General features: G+C 39.0%; 1 protein-coding gene across 1 annotated transcript in view; it reads left to right on the top strand.

Moving 5' to 3' along the window:
* Positions 1-18,174, top strand: part of LOC109200125 (utrophin) — a 154,237-nt gene that overhangs the window by 45,655 nt on the left and 90,408 nt on the right. The gene's annotated exons all lie outside the window — the stretch shown is intronic.

The raw sequence follows: 18,174 nt of genomic DNA, 5'->3' as shown, positions 1-18,174 counted from the left end.
ATGGTCTCACATAAGGTCTAAATTTCTAAAAGTGTTTTTAAGAAAGCGTGACTATGATAACATCCAGGAGCAGTGTTTGGTAATGGATCCATCATCTTGTGATAAAAGGAAAGAGAGAGAGGTTGTGACCAGTCACTGAATGTTGTAGAGAGCAGCACTCAGACTATGATGTATTTGGTAGTATTTAGTCTTCAGCTGAGGACAACATACTTATTGTATTCACTCTATTACAAATCACAAAGATGCATTAGAAAGCTTTACATCATATCATACTGTCCTTTCATTCTCAAGTCAAAGAAAAATATATACAAATAGATCAGGATTAGCAAAAGATTAGCAACATATTTTAAACACACATTGTATGTAATATCAAGAGTAGTTGTAAATCTATTCAAGGTGATGGTAATGGTAAATTGACTAATTCTTCTATAGCATGTTTTCCTCAGGAGGTAGAGCAGGTCATCTACTCATTGGAAAGTTGGTGGTTCAATCCCTGAATGCTCCAGTCTGCATGCCAAAAATCCTTGGCAAAGGTACCAACAGCAAGCTGCATTCCGGTGCATCCACTGGAATGTGAAAAAGTGATAGAAATCACTTAAGCATAGAAAAAAAAGTGCCTGTGTGAATGGATGAATGAGAAAAGTTATATACTGAGTGCACAGGTAGAGTAGAAAACCATTATTAGGAACAAGTCCATTTACAAATAGGCTCCAGCCCTCTGTGACTCTGAATTGGATCAGCTAAAAAAAAAAATGGATGGATGATTTGATATAATAAAGTACTTTCCTTATCACTCACAGGAATAAAGACACATTCAATAAAAATGTGTCTTTATTCTTATGACAGGTCTTAACTTGGGTTGTGTGCAAGACATTGTATGAGAGCATATTTTTTGTGTGTGGACACAGTAGTTGGCGTTTTAGTAAACTGGAAGTTATCCTGTACCTGTGTCATTCCATAAATGTGGCATTTCTGCTCAGTTTTTATACCATGGATAGAACTGAATTTAAACACTTTCCCTGGCCTCTCTGTTTGTGCTCATGTGTGTGTCTGTATTACCCCGGTTTTGTGATTTTGTATATAAAGACTCTGTTTTAATACTGTTTCCTAAAGAGTAATTGTAAACATAACCCATATGGAAAAGATATATATAAATCTTATAAAGTTTGTATCTGTCTTGTGTGAAACTTGTATGAAAAGCATACAAGAGTGAAAACAGATATAAGATCCCTTGAAAAATTATATAAATGAAACTTGTAATGTTTTGGATACTTACTACAACAATATATGAAAGTGGCCACTTTCATGAGTAAATCATATAAGCCTTATATGATTCACTATATGAAGCAGGCCAAATCTGATGCAAGTCTTTTATAAGTTTTTTCTGTTTCTTTTCCATATGGGAAGGGTAAGGCTCCATTAAGAGCAAGTCACAGTTATGACTCTGAGTGTATTACCACACTGTAAAAGTTAAAGTATTTTTAGTAATTTTCTTCTCTGGCTTAGTCTGGTTTATACTATAGTCCCAACAAGGAAGAAATAAATTCTCATGATGAAAGTATCGAGAATGATAATAAGGTGCCATGTATGAATGGATTACACAAGTCACTTGCAGCAATGCTAAATTTATTGCAAATAGTGTACAATTGGGGTGACAATTATTTAATTCCCTGCTGAATCAGTTTAATTTTAATGGAAAGGGATAAATATCAACCAAAAATCCATTATATAAAAGTTATGAATTGATTTGCATGTCACTAAGTGAAATAAGTATTTGACTCCGACAACTCTGCCAGAATTCTGGCTCCCACAGATTGCCTGTGTGCCTGTGTGGCACATACATTACAATCAGTCAATCATTAATCAATTACTCCCCATCTAAACCTGTTATGTGTGTAAAGCACACCTGTCCACAGAATCAGCTTCGCTTTCTCCATTCCAGCCTTTCCACCACCATCATGGGCAAGAAGACCAAATAGCTGTCAAAAACATTATGGACAAGATTGTAGACCTGGAACCATCAGTGATCTTGCTGAGAATGTGACAACCGTTGGTGCATTATTCGGAAATGCAAGAAATATAAAATTACCAGCAATCACCCTTGGTCTGGACATCCATGCAAGAGTTTGCCTCGTGAGATGAGAATGAAGAAAGGTCAAACACAAATTATCAAATTTTCCTAATGTTATTTTGCTTTATCCATTACAAAGCCAGTTTTGATGCTTAGGATCATTGTGCTGTTGGAGCACCCAATTATGACCCAATTTCAATTGTCTAGCTGTTGATTTGAGGCGAATTTGAAGAATTTGGAAGTATTCTTCCTTGTTCATTGTTTCATTTACTTTGTGCAGTGTACCTGTAGCAACCCTTGGGGTCGAGAATGACAGAAGAGTCTAATGGGTGCAGCCATTTATTTTCGTTTGTTAGCATACATAGCCTGTTCTCTGGACATTGTTTGTGCAAACTACAAAATAAAAATTAATCGCAACTCACGCAATTCCTTTGAATTATGTTCTAGCAATCAGTTCAAATAAATCCAGTCAAATTCAAAGAAAATTACTCCTGAAGTATACATTCAGTCACCTATTAAAATAAAAAGAAAATGTAAAATGTTTTAAAACTGCATCCAAGTGCTTCACAGTTTAATTCAATATTATATAAACATCACATCACATCACATACCTCGGTCCACTTGCCAAGGATGCAGACTCCTGTGAACACTTCAACATTTGGTCCCTTTCTCATGGAGCGCTGCTAGCTTGAGTGACACATGTCTGAGATGTTCTACAAAGTCTATGTGCAGCTTATGCCTGTTGAGCACTCGACAGATTGTTCTATAGAGGTTACAAGGCATGTGTGTAAGTAAGTTTAAAAAAAGTAAGTAAAATTTTATTTATATAGCACCTTTGAAGATAAAATCACAAAGTGCTTCACAGAAACTAAAACATAAAAACAAAAATCAACCAAAAGCAAGTTTAAAAAGATGAGTTTTTAGGTGTTTTGTTTAAAAGAGATGACTGAATCCACAGATCTCAAGCTCAATGGAAGATGGGAGTTCCAGAGTCTGGGGGCCACAGTTACAAAAGCTCTGTCTCCTTTTGTTTTCAACCTCTTGTGCTGGACAACCAGCAAGCCCTGATCACATGACCTCAGGGACCTACTGGGGATGTAAGGATGTAAAAGATCACTGATGTATGTAGCTGCTTGTCTATGCAGAGCCCTGAATGTCAGAGTCATAATCTTAAAGTGGACTCTGAATTTTATGGGGAGCCAGTGCAGCTGGATCAGCAGGGGTGTGGCATGGGAGTACTTGGAAGACTTGGTCAAAAGCCTTGCAGCAGCATTCTGAGCACCCTGCAGACTTTCCAAGGAGGCATTATATAAACAGGTGAACAAAGAATTACAATAGTCCAAACGAGATGAAATAAATGCATGCATGATCATTTTCAGTTCAGAGCGTGACACAATAGGACTCAGCAATGTTTCTTAAATGGTAAAAACAGGAGCGGACCAGAGATTTAACATGAGCGTCCAACGTCAGAGCTTGGTCAAAAGTAACACCAAGGTTCCTAATAGAAGATTTGGCAAATGACGCAAGAGGGCCTAAATTTTCCACTACCAACCTGAACTTAGAGGTAGCCACAGAGAAGGATTGTTCACACAGATAAGATTTGAACCAGTCCAAAGCAGACCCTGATATACCCACCCAGTGTCTCGGCCTATCTAGCAAAATGTGATGGTCGACAGTATCAAAGGCAGAGGTCAGGTCCAACATCAGCAAAGCAGAGCATTCTCCTGCATCGTAATGCATCAAAATGACACTGGACACTCTAAGAGGTGCAGCTTCAGTAGCGTGAGCTCTACGAAAGCCAGATTGGAATGTATCGAGAGTGCTGTATTCATCTAGAACAGCTGTGAGCTGCTTAGCCACAACCTTTTCTAAAATCTTAGCGATGAATGGTAGTTTTGAAATTGGTCTATAACTGCTAAGCAGAGAAAAGGTGTAAACGTGTCTGTCATTCATGCTACTGCGAAGACAGCTATAGTAACTCCAAAAACAATAGCAATTCTAAAGAACAGACTAGTTACACCACCAGTACAACTGGCAGCAAACAGCCTCAGAGCATGATGCTTCCACCATCATGCTTGATAAGCTTGTGCTGGCTGTATCTTACGAGGCAGAGCAGGTCATCTATTAATCGAAAGGTTGGCATTCCAATCCCTGCATGCCAAATATTCTTGGGCAAGATACTACCTCCAAATTGCTCTCTGATCGGAGAATGAATGTGTGTGAATGTTAGGTAGAAAGCACTTAGACAGAAAAAAGTGCTTGTATAATTATGTGGGGAAAGCCTACCTTATAATCTCCCAAACACACCTCTTGCCATTGTTGCCAAATTGTTACTCGGTCTTTGTCTCATTTGACCATAAAACTTTTCTCAAGAAGGCATTTTTTACTGGAAATTTCAGTCTCGCTTGAAGGTATTTATTTTGGACCACGAGCTTCTTTCTTGGTTGGCACCCTCTTAGCCTGTGATGATTTAAGAAGTGCTTCAATGTGGACAGCGATGGTGATGTTCCACCGGTTTGTTTGTTTACAATTGGCTCTCAATTACGTAAATCTACAATTCTAAAACTAAAATTCCTCCCTAGTTTCCCACTGAGTTACTTGGCCTCTACCATTATTATTAATATTGGTCAATCCAAAGCGTGTCATCAAATCCCTTTATTGCTGGTAAAAAGAAACCAGTAATTGTAGTCAGTCATTACACTTCATTAATAACTTAAATTGATTGGTGATCAGCCAGTCAGTCTTTCATATGTGTGATTATGAACTTGTTTCATGCACATGCAGCATGCTAACATTTTTTTGGCGTGGAAGATTTTCACTGCAAGTGAAGACACAAATCTCATTGTCCAGGTTGCTAATTGTATCAGGCCTCTATATCATTCAGCATTATTGATGCTGCAGAACAAAATGAGGACTACCATTGCAATCTCTGTCCAAGTTATTCACTTGTCACATGGCATGTGGCAACTGAAATATTTTCAGAGCTCAGATGCGAAAGGCTTCTTGTCCACACATATACTCTTGCACATAGAGTTTATGGTCCTTGACACCCATTCTCCCAGCCCTGTCCTCTTACACACACTTACACTTACACACAGATAACTCCTAAGCTAAGTTAATGGCTCTATTTTTTTCTATTGCCCTGCTTGGCTGCTAGACCTCCATCCATCTGCTTTGTGTTGCACTATTCAGAAAGCTGGTTAATCCCCCAGCGTCTAGAAACAAGAGGAGGAATCCAAACTTTGAGCTCTTAACATTTCTCCCTCTCCCCTTAATACTCCTTTCTAGGGATGGGCAAGTAATTGAAAGTTAATAATAACCGATATTCACCTCTAATCTTACCAATGTCAGCTATTTTGTTTTTAATTTGTTTGTCGCTTGGTTTTGTTTTTCCATAGGGTGAGATGCAGCTGGATAGGTCACCAGTCTGCTGCAGGGCTAACACAGACAATCATTCACACTCACATTCACACCTATGGGCAATTTAGAGTCACCAGTTAACCAAACCCCAGCTTCTGCATGTCTCTTTAATGGGGCTTGTGCAGTATTTGTTATTGTATATGTCTTTCCTAATGTATGCAAGGGGGCCCAAAAGAGCCAAAGGCAATAGGTACCTATGCTGCAGAGCTTCGAAAAGGGAAGAAAAAGGGCAGAACAAAGTGTTGAAGATACTAGCAACACTTTGGACAGACAACTGAGGCCACAATCATATGTGAGAGAGACACTGAGGCTGCGCGCTACAGATAGTGCCATTAAGTCATTAACTGTTTGCTTTAATGTCCAACCAGAAGTCCAAGGCCCAAAGGCCAATACGAGCTGTTGATTCGTAAATAGAGGTTTTTGGCTTGTTGGCCTGAAGAAGAATTCAAATGTATTTAGTATCTTGGAAGAACATTTTAGCTTCTAGGCATCAGCTGTTGTTCTAGGAGACAGACTTTTTAAAAATTGTCTTTTACCAAAAATGTTTTTGTTTATTTGTAAGATTTAAAAGTACGAGTTAAATTCTGCATTCTCCTCCTCTCTCTTTCTTTTTTGAAAAATAGTATGCTTGATCTTTAAAAACCTAAGTGGCGTGTAATAAAATGGTTAATTTGTTGCACTTTTCTTGGCAGATGAGTTTCCTGAAATACTGTCAAATTACTCTGCAACGAGGAAGCTCATTTACTGCCTAATGAAAACACCTCATGCATTTCTGATTAACGTATTGGTGTCTGACTTCTCGCATTCATCCTCTTCTGGATTATGGAAACAAGTGAATAGTTTTCTTTTTCTTTCCCTCTTTTGTTTGGATTTGTTCTAAAATAAGGTGACAGTGAGATACTGATTGGCTCCATTTGGAAGCTGCATCCTTCCTGGTTGATGAGAAGTTGTCAAGTTAAAGCCAAAAAAAATCTCCAGTTTCTTGAATCAGCCTCCTTGTTCTCAACACATATGCTTGTTTTAAGCTTTGCTCATTCATACTGGGTTCTCATGACATGACAGAGGGAGTTTAGGCAGTCAGAAGAGTGACAGAAGAAGAAGAATCATGCCCTGCAGTTTATTGGAAGGCTAGATGGTGATGTTTTCAACAACCCCAACACAGCATCACCACTCCCTGCCCCTAACCCAACAAAACCAAGCATAATGAGTGGGTTCTGTCACCCAGCAGCACACTACACAGGCTACACTAATCAATCCACAGGCAGTGAAACTGAGGGTAGACAGCATGTTCAAAACAGTGAGAGAAAAAGGAAAAAAGGGTGTGATGTCTAAGAGAGGAATAGAGCGAGAGAGTGGGAGAAAACAGATGTGACAAAAATAGGACAAGATGCAGGTAGAAAGGTTAAAAAAGGAGAGGAGAGAAAGATGATGCTAGAGGGGGACAGAGGGAGGAAAAAAGAGTGGAGAGGAGGTGATGGGAGAAACTGAGAAGGCGATTATGTCTGTCCTTGTCCAAAGAGGATAATGAGGTGAGTGGAGCTGAGCTGACCAAGTGTTGTAAATTCAAATGTGTACCTGGTGCCTGGGAAGCTGCACAAATACACACACACTGATATACTTTTAAAAAGCAGCTACTTGAGCTCGCTATGGAAAGAATATCATCATCCCTACCATATTATTTTTGAGTGTTAGGAATACTCGAAGTGAGGGGTTAGCAGTACATTGCATTTTTATCAGCTAAATGGAAATCAGCTGCCTGCCAGTGCAGTCTTAAAGTCTTTTATCACATGTATATGTGTGTAGGGACATGCAGAGCTGGGGGAGAGTGAGGCTGATAGAGGACCAAGGCATCATATGGAAATTTAAAGCATCACAGGGAGACTAATGGAAAGAAACATCACATAATTCTTAATTGCAACATAATGTAATTTGGCTTCTCATCATGAGTATTAGAACACATTATATTGAGAGCATGTAAGCTACTCAAGCTGCTGCTGACAAACTGGTATATTTGGACCTTGCTTGTGTATTTCAATAGACCCAAGCATTTTTCACATTAACAAATGGCAGCTGTACAAACACTATAGTGTGCATTGACTGTAACAGACTGAAAACTGTCTTTAACCCTATAATACCCTTTGTATCATATTTGATACATGAGTTTCTGAGACCTCTATCTCATCAACATGATCCGTACTTGCCATAATTTCAAAATGTTTTGGACAAAACTCTCTTTTTTTTGGTCTAAAATTAACATAATCTGTATTGTTATTTCCTCAGTAGATCTTAAATTACATTCAATTCAATTTTATTTATACAGCGCCAGGTCACAACAACAGTCACCTCAAGGCTCTTTATATTGTAAGGTAGATCCTACAATAATACATACAGAGAAAAATCCAACAATCATATGAGCCCCTATGAGCAAGCACTTTGGCAACAGTGGGAAGGAAAAACTCCCTTTTAATAGGAAGAAACCTCCAGCAGATCCAGGCCCAGGGAGTCTAACTTACTTAGTGTTTTCTTGTTAAGGCTCTGTCTTTACATGTTTTCCAGTTGAGTAACTTTCTGTTTTGCTTTGTAACTCCAAGTGTCCTGTCTTCTGTATTGTTTCTCCTGCTCCTTATTCCCCACCACTTTTCTTCTCCCTCGATTGTCCGTTCTGATAAAGATCTGTCAGAGCTCTGTTTGCCTCTTCCTGTGAGTTCCCTCTTACTCTTGAGTCTGTTTGCATTGGCCTTGTGGACTATTTCCTTTTGGATTACTTCAATAATCAATATTCACAGAGCGCTTTATGTTACATCTTCCATGCTTTCTGAGTCTGCATTGGGATCCACATTTCTCACCACATGCCAACTACACCGTTAGAGTAAAGGCATTTTCATTTTTAATTGAAAACTTTGACAATATAAATATATTTCAAAGAGCACCTCATACAGAAACAATTCGAATCCGGGAAGTACTCCTCAGAAACTTTTGTTCACTGGTCGTATATTGTCTGATTTAAAGCAAAATACAAGAAACATAAATCTGAGGTATGTGTCTGTATGTGTGCGACACAACCAAGTTTATCTTGGTGCAGAAAACCAAAACATTAAACAAAAAGATCTGTTAGGTTTTCTGAGTTCGTGATGCATTTTTTGGTGACAGGCAACATATTTGTGTTGCTGATCAAATACAGTTGGTAAAGTAGGCTGTCTAGCTGCTCATAGACATTTTTAGCTGGGACGTTAAGAGACACATTTTTAGTAATTACATTTTATTTTAAGACTGTTTTAGCTAGCCAAATTTCAGGAAATAATGCTACACATTCTAAACCAAGCTAGCACTTGTATTAGCCTAACAGTTCCGCCCATTTTACCAAAACAAAAAAACCAAAAAAAAAAACCACGATAGTGAAGTCATTCACGCATTCATCTTTAAAAATGGTGTATGCTCCCAAAGAATGAAAAGCTGAGCTGTAATTCAGGGTGGTATCGACGATACTGATGCGATACCGATACTTTGTACAAAAACTTAATGTTTCATTGCATTCCATAATACAATATATAATTGTATTATGTAATTGTAATAATAATATAGCTTCATAATGATTACAGGACATCAGACTACTTGTTCTTATTGCTTAACAATGCAGAATTATCATATAGAAATAAAAAAACCTGAAGTTGTGCGCTATTTGAGCATGTTGCCTGCCTGCAGCACTAAAGGACTCCGTGTGAGACGTCTGTCTCACCCTAGCAGCGCCTGTCCGTCTCCTCTCCTCCTCTTCAGTTCGCCTTAACATAAGCTCATCATATTCTGTGATATGATTTACTCTGAGGTGTTTGACGAAGTTAGTAGTGTTGCCACAACACCTCACTGTCTTGCCACATGTATCGCAAACCGCGTCTTGGCTGTTTGTGGAGGTAAAATATGTCCACACATGACTCCGTTTACGCTCAGCCATTGTTGTGAGCAGGGTTTTAATAGTTTTGCAATTTTCATTAGTTTTTATTTTTATTTCGTTTTGACTTCAGATTTTCAATTTTATATTAGTTTTAATTAGTTTTTACCAATTGTTTGCTAGTTTAGTTTAGTTTTTATTTTTTGGAAAATCCTTAGTCCAGCTACCATACCCTGCACCCTGGACAGGTCGCCTGTCTGTCGCAGGGCTAACACGCAGAGACAGACAACTCACGTTGCCACCTATGGGTTCTTTAAATAAATAAATAAAGGCAGATGAACAACCATTGATACCAGGCAACTATAAAATGTATATCTTGGCCCCAATGAGACTATTAACTCTTGCAGCACCGGGTGTTAAGGCAATTGACTCACACAGTTATGTAGATATCCTAGTCCTGTTGTCTCGGGATGCATCACGCTGCCTTGCCTGGGGTTAGCTTCTGTTTCTGGGGATGAGGGTTGGGCGTGCTCCCTTACCTTCTCCAGGTAAGCTAGGTTAGCCTTCTTGTGTGAGCTTTGCAAGTGCACTTTAAGGTTTGTGGGATTTTTTTCCTTTTAGAAATGTCCCTCATAATTTGTCTCTTTCCACTACAAGACACTTGCTTTATCCAAAACACAGTCATATTCAAAGTAATCCCAAATTGGAAGCTGGTGCTTTCTCCAGACTTTTCCTGACATGATTCTGCGTGTGGACGGAGCAGCAACACAGACGACTCGACTAACGTACTGCCACCTGCTGGCATAATGAGACACAGCAAGAAAAAAACCTGGAAACTAAACTTCATTTTCACCCTTGACTATTGTATGACACGCAAACATCAACGAAAACTAAACGCATTTTTGCAATAAATTCAGTTAATTTTAGTTAGTTTTGTGAACACTCATTACAGTTTTAGTTAGTTTTCCTTTTTTTGTTTTTATTTTTATTTCCGTTAACGAAAATGTTTTTTCACTTCTAGTTTTCGTTATTTCGTTAGTTTTCGTTAACGATAATAACCTTGGTTGTGAGTGTGCACGCCAACGGGTTGGACACATTTATACAGCTGTATTTCGCATATGACTATGAAAGGCGTAAGAGGAAGTAGTTCCTTCCAAATTAGACAATCCGAATGATATAGTTTCTTTCCACTACGTTCCTTTTAATGGAAAAACTACAAATTTACCCAACAGTACTAAAATATCGATTTTTTAATATGAGAATCGATTCTAGAACATAATTTACTGGTATCAGAAGAATCGATATTTCAGTATCGATCCGCACACCACTAGTAATTAATAAGATATATTATCTCCCATTTAAGAATGCCACACCCAAGGTTTGAATATTTACATGTTTACAATATTTGTACACTGACAAGTTACAATGCACTGATCTACAGCAGACAACCACTTTGACTCCGACTGTAATTAGAAAATAAAATGCAGAACCATCATTGTAACAACATTTAGCATACCAAACTTTAAATGGTAAAGTTTTGATAGTTGGATTTAATAGTGTGTAATACTTAAACTGCCTCCATTAACATCATTGTTATGGAGCTTCATAGTTTCTTCCACATCCTTTACTGCTCTTAACAATCAGATGACTTAACCAATTCATTTAATACCAAAACAATGTGAAAATGATTCAAACTAAGTGGGCTGCGTGTTTAAATGGAAAAAACGCTTCGGCACTGCACTACATCTCTATGGTCTAGTGTATTTTGTACTCTTTGGGGATCGGAATCGATTTTACTGCATGAGAGTTAAAAATGTATAGCCTAAGGCTCCAGCGTGGTCCCAGGGCATGGCTCAAAAGCCCTCAGTGTACCCTTAATTGGCAAGGAGTATAAATCCTCCTACGTGCACCATTCTCTCACTTTGTGTCTGTTTGTGTGTTCTAACCAACTAACCGATACCCTTTGACTCAATCTTCATTACTTTTCTGCAATTTTCTTAAAGGTCACTTTGAATAGAGACAAGCCACTGCTTATTACTGTTCATACAGTGTGCTCGTCTTTCTGATCATTTAGATGGATTGGTTTTAAAATGCATTTGGTGTCTACTGTTATAAATAATTGCTTCAAAGATGAAACTTTCCTCTCTTCATAAACTGGACATCCTTGGACTAGGTACTTGGTATGCAGCAACTAACTTTCACTCTAAAGTTAAGATGTTATGCACTATTTTTAAAAAAGCTGGGGTGCTGTGTGCCATTTAGTTCTTCTTGTGAACCCTAGATTTAATTAAATAGATTTAGAAGAAAACAACATATTACATTTGAAGTCCATCCATTGTCTTACTCTTATCTGAAGTCAGATTGCAGCGGCATTAGGATATTCCAGGTGACCTTCTTGCCAGCCATGCTTTCCAGTTCATGCCAGGGTATCCCAACACCAGTGCCTCAATCACTTCTGCAATTGTATGAATAAAAGTCTTTCACCACCCTTTAAAGATTTCATCAAAATGGTTATTCTTTTTTCTCTGCAAAGAGTTCTGCAAAAATGTAGGCCTAATGTAGAGTAAAACGAAATGTCAAGGTTTTTTGGTAAACAAAATTGCTGCAGTGGAGAAAAGCAAAATAATATGTGTTAAAGTATATGCATCAGAAAACAGTATATACAGTCTGAGAAGATAGCACCAACTACTGTATAGTCCAGCAAAATTACACTACATACATTCAGTAACCACTTATTAAGTACGCTTGCTCCACTGCTCACCACAGTAATCCAATCAGCCTTTTGTACCAGCAGCAGCTCGAAGCATGTAGATGTGGTCAAAACAGAGTGTTGAATTTCAAACTGAGCATCAGAATAAGGAAGAAAGATGACTGAACGTGGCATTGTTTAATATTTCAGACGAGAACAGCCTGACTACTTCAAGGTGATAGGAAGCCAGCAGGAACTCAAATAACCACTGGTTACAAACAAGCTAAGCAGACGAGCATCTCTGAAACCAAGACATCTGAAAATTGTGTGAATGTGATAACTTGAGAACAAGACGACGTAAAATTTTGAAATTGATACCATCGGTGTATCTATTAGGAAGCTGTGGCCACTGCCCCCTGCCAGTATTTTTCTAGATGGAATGGAAGGCTTGAACAATAGAAAATTATGCATATATTAACAACTCTCTTCTCATCCAGGAAGCTTTTAGGACATCAAGTGTTTTGGGGCCAAATATGACTGGGTGACATTACTTTGGTGCCTCTCACTGTGATCAAGGCTGCTGCATATTCAGCTAGCTCTAATGTTGTCCATTAGTGATGTAAGAACACTTTTTGGTTAATCTTTGCCAGCATTTGTGTGTATGTGTGCATCAGTGTTTGTGGATCTAATAGAGTGTGTGTGGTGTTCAGGAGTAGCCACATCTGCGTCACTCAGCACCATCTATTTTGCTACCCCTATCAAAGAGGATGCTTTTAGCCCCTGGGCCAGTACTTGCAATGCTCCTTTGTGTTTGTAAGTGCTGGACCATGGACTGAATTATCGTGTGTGTGTGTGTTTATATGTGTATGTGAAGGGTGAAGGATGGAGGATGGAGGGGGGTGTAAAGTAAGTGATAGAAATGGACTCTCAAACAGACTGCTGAAGGAAAAACACTGGGACATAGACATAGAAAGAGGCACTGTGGTAGTGAACTGGTGTGTAATGTAAAGGTGGTGGAGGAGAAGGCAGGGCAAATTTTTTTTTTCTCCTAAGTTCTGTATAAGAAGCTTATTCTTATAGGTAGTGAAAAGGGGAAGCAAAGGTATGTTTAGTACGATTAGGGGGCAGTTGCTTTTTCACGTAGACAGTGATCCGAAACACGCCTCATAATAATTGAGATGCTTTGAGATGACCTTAAATAGGTTGCTCATCCTTGAAACCCTCCAATGTGGCTGAAAACAATTCAACAACGTTCTGGTCCTAAAGGCTCATTGGCAGTTATCACAAATACTTAATTGCAGTTCTTTTTACCAAGGTTGGCAAAACCAGTGATTAGGTTTAGGGGACAGTTGCTTTTTCACCTTTTATTCCTGTAATAAATGAAATTAAAACTCCATTTTGTATTTACTCGGGTTATGCAATGTTGAAATTTGTTTGTGGGTTAGTTAAGTTCAAATAAGAAATCAGGAAGGCGACATATGTTTTCATAACACTATTTTGGAATAGATTATCTTTGAAGAAAAATATTTACAGGGCAGCACGGTGGTTAGCGCCATTGCCTCATAGCAAGAAGGTCCTGAGTTCAATTCCACCATCGGGCCAGGGTCTGTGTGTGTGGAGTGTGCGTGGGTACTCCGACTTCTTCCCACAGCCCAAAGGCATGCAGTTAGTGGGGATAGGTTAATTGCAAACTCCCAAATGCCCATAGGTGTGAGTGCAAATGGTTGTCTGTATCTTTGTGTCAAACTGGCTACCTGTCCAGGGTGTATCCTGCCTGGGATAGGCTCTCCTGCGACCCTGAAAAAGGATAAGTGGAAGACAAAAGAGAATGGATGCATATTGTTGTACTTGTTGTCAACAAACACCAAAAGAAGCCAAATGTCTCCAGGTTTACTGTATGCAATATGCAAAAACTACCTACTATCCAGTTCAAGTAAAGAGGTAAACGGTCAGGACAGATGTGGGTAGAGTTTTTTGTTTGTTTGTTTTTTAATAGATTTGCATGTTTGATATTAAACCAAGCATCACATTTTTTCTGTCACAGGACATTCCTAAAAGTCATGGATATGCACTCACCTCCTTATCCTCTGATCTCCCCAGGAGATCTCCCCTAGTTTATCCCTGACAGGATAAATTACTTCTTCATTTCCTCTCCCCTGAGTTCAGGGTTCCTTCCTGTGACAGATATGGTTTGTGATAATCTGTCTGAGAGGGGGAGATTTCAGGAGGATGGTGATAGCTTGATGTGATTGTTTGCTGGTGGTTGCTGACAGCCAACATTTCGTATTGGAAGCATTTGTACTGTACCTTGCTTCTTGTGAGACTCATTCGCATATCTTTACAGCCATGCCAGTGTGTGCTCTGTTCTCTGTATTTATACTCATATGCTAACCTAATCCAGTATTACAACTCAGCTATTGTAATGTGATCTCCTTTTGTCTTCATGGCTTGTTATGTGCTCCTGACAGGAGAAATAAACTTCCTTGTTTGTCTCTGTGTGTATTTTAGTGACTGCCTGAGCATCTCTACCCTGTTACAGTGTGTCTGTCTCAGTAATAGAGGTCTTGCTGCCTGGATGTGGCTCCAACAGAAACTGCAGTTGTCCAGGGAATACCTCAACTCAGTGGGGCTAGCTTAACAACATAGTTAGGCATGCGATATCATTGGCATATGCAGACACCAATGCTGCAAGAAACACAACAATGCTACCTGCATTGAAAAAATGAAATCTCTTAAACACTAAATGCTCAGTATCAAAGAAGCACTTCAGTTCAGATTAAATGTGCTGCAGTCAAATTTATAAGCCTTTGTTTTTCACTAAAATGACATAGACAACTGACATTTTAGGAAAGTACAGTCTAAGCTTAGATTTTGACTTTTACTTGTGTGGTCAAGAATCAAGCAGATTCTTCATACAAACACTTAGCCTGGTATATCAAATAAAAAGACAATCTTGGCTGTCAAGCAGTATGGCTCTACCAGACCCTATAGTTATCTCCTTAAGTATGAAAAATAAAAATCAGTAGCTTTGTCCCTACTCAAAATATATCTTCATACCCTTGTTCAGCATCAGTAGCTAGTTGGATTCATTGGAGAGGAGCTGGAGCTAATGTGCTCTATAATACAAGCATATATTTCAAAGTGTCCATGATGTTAGATCGAGGCTGCTTTTGGGAACATCACCACCTTCTGCAGAACTAGTTATTTTTAGTATAGTTGGTATTTCACTTGGCCTTGTTGTCCTGCTACAGAAGGAGTTTGAGATGAGAGACTGGTGAGACTGGTGGATAAGAAAGTAAGAAAGTAAGGTGCCCATAATATGTGGACAGAACTTCACTCCAAGCAGTGATCCACCCAACCAGCAGATAGTGATATGTATGTATATATGTATTTGTTTCTTAAATTTTCTATTCTCATCAGGCTACATCACATAAAAAGGAATGCTGAATTTTAGTTGGGCTCTTCCAAAAGTCACAAAGGTATATGCCAAGTTTAGTTTTAGAAAACCTTAAAATGCACATATTTCCAACTTAATGTGTTTGATCTGGCATTTTTTTCAAGCACTTCAAGCGAGCACGTGATCACAGAGTACTCCACTGAGACTGTGTTAAGTAATGGACTATTAAAGGATTCAGAGCATGCAGTGCCTGCCAGATCATTACAGACCCAGTGTGGGAATTTAAAATAGCACAGAGTGTGTGTCTGTGTGCTACTGAGGTATGCACATGTGTTGCTGTGTAGAAGATTATTATGAGGTCATAGCAGGGTTGTGAGTGAGAAGAAGAGGACTGGTAAGTTCAGTTATAGGTTAACAAATTGAGATCAGTGTGTGTGTTGGGATGTTTGTATTTGTATGAGACAGAAAAAGAAACCGTTCAATGCTCAGTTTCCCAGTGGGAGACACCCCTGAAGTGAGTGTTTGTCTTTGTTTGTAAGGCAGAACAAGTGGTAGGAAACGCATACTGTAGGAGAGAAAGTTGCAAGTGTATATCTACACTTCATATATATATAGTCCCTTAGTATTCCAAGGGTGATGGCTGTGATCATTTTCACAGCAATCTGGTCTTTGTCTAAGCTCACCAGCTGGCTTGGTCATTTCTCTCATTGCTTCATCCCTGAAGAGAATTTCCATTTGCATCCATCCACCCATCTTCTTCCACTTATCCGGGGCCGGGTCGCTTTCCATTTGCAGCTATTCGTGAAATACTCAATACTTCAACACTTCAGAATTCCACTGTTCTGTGTCAGTGGAAGAAGAAGTTGCTTTGTCCTTAATTATAATTTTGTCATTTGCTCTTATTTTCTCAAAAATATCAAAATCTATTAGCCACTAGACTAGGGGTAACTCCAGTGTGGACCTTTTCTTTCCCCACAAAGTGTGTGTAATTTTTTACTTTTAAGTGTCTTTTTTAAAAAAAATTTTTTACACTTGGCATTTGGTTAGGTTGAAGCAACAAAACCCAATATTTATGGGGTAGGGCAGGGATTTAAACGTTCAATTCAATTTTATTTATACAGCATCAAACTACAACTGCAGTCGCCTCAAGGCGCTTTATATGGGAAGGTAGACCTTACAATAATACATACAGAGAGAAACCCAACAATCGTATGACCCCTATGAGCAAGCAGGAAGGAACCTTTGGCAGAACCAGGCTCATGGAGGGGCAGCCATCTGCAGTTAATCATACATCACTAAAATCATATATGACTTACAGCTGAAATTATCTGATTGTAGCACAAGTGGGTAGGAAGAAAAGTCAGTAAAACCAGGGCTCTAAACTAACTTTTTGCCATGGGCGCACCGGCACAAAAGTTAAGCGCACTCAAATTTTTCAACCGCATCGCTCAACACCGCAGTTTTACATGTGCACTTTTTTTGGGGGGAAATTGCAGTTCATACAGACAATATTCATTTCTAAATTATTAACTAACAATCTTGTACTTAAAGTGCTTTGTCAATATTGTAGAAAATGTTAAACTTAATCATCACATCGGCTCCTCTGACGACCTGTTTGCTGTTGCCTGCTGCTAAAAGGCAGTGGGGAGAGGGGACACTTGGGCAGTGCATTTATTGCAGCATATAATGTGTTTTCTGGATACACTGTGCTTTTTCAGCATTCAAAGATTGATGGCACCGTGTCAGAACACTGGCTATGAATTTCAGAAGGATCAGGCCTTAACTTAACAAAAAAGTTATCAATAGTTCTTTTAATCTTTTCTTATTACCCACAGCTACATCCACTTCTGTCGGGCCTAGGCTGCTCACTAGGGCTGGGTATCATCACTGATTTCTATAATCCATTCGATTCCGGTTCTCAAAGTCCCGATTTTATTCAATTGCCTCAGATAGTCAGAAATATTATAATTCTGATCATTTATCAGTACTGATACACATGAGACTTCATCAGAATTGTGAACATCACAGCAGATGCCTTTGTGTCAAAGTAACTGAGAATAAAACACAGAAAAACATGAAGGAGATTTTCCTGGTCTGGCGTTTTATAGCAGATAACCTTAAAAATATCCTGCAATATTCTGCAATTTTGCATAATTTAAAAAAGTTTAAATTTCTTCAGTATTGAACAGCAGAAATTAGGCTTTCTTGTCCGAGGTCATTTAAGTGAAAAAAAAAAAAACAAAAAAAAAGAAAAGAAAAAGACAGCGGCCGACAGCACTGTAAACAACGGTAGACTGGTGGGTAATAAGCGAATGAATAATGCAGAAAACAGAGATTTGAGACGGGAAACTGGTCTTGAAGTACAGCGCGAGAGAGAGAGAGAGAGCGAGAGAGAGAGCTGTGCATGAAGTGTGATTTTATCATGGTGGAAGCAAAACAGCAAAAGTTAGAGGGAATTCATGACGACACTGATCACATGTGAACCGTAGTTTGCTGCTTCTTTTGCTGCTGGCTCGGTGAATTTTGGTCTGAGAGAGACAAAACCTGCAGCTCAGAATCTAGCGCAAAAAGACGTAAAAACAGAGCAGACCCGACGCATCAGAATCGGTGAGCTCCGACAGCTGTCCGTGTTCGGGCCATCGGGTGAGAAAGCCGAGAAAGAGAAAGCTGATTCTGATGCATCGGGTCCACTCTGTGTTTACGTCTTTGTG

The sequence above is a fragment of the Oreochromis niloticus genome, linkage group LG23, assembly GCF_001858045.2.
Source record: "Oreochromis niloticus isolate F11D_XX linkage group LG23, O_niloticus_UMD_NMBU, whole genome shotgun sequence".
Taxonomy (NCBI): domain Eukaryota; kingdom Metazoa; phylum Chordata; class Actinopteri; order Cichliformes; family Cichlidae; genus Oreochromis; species Oreochromis niloticus.
Note: the sequence above shows the minus strand (reverse complement) of the source record. Positions and strands in the feature narration are given on the sequence as shown.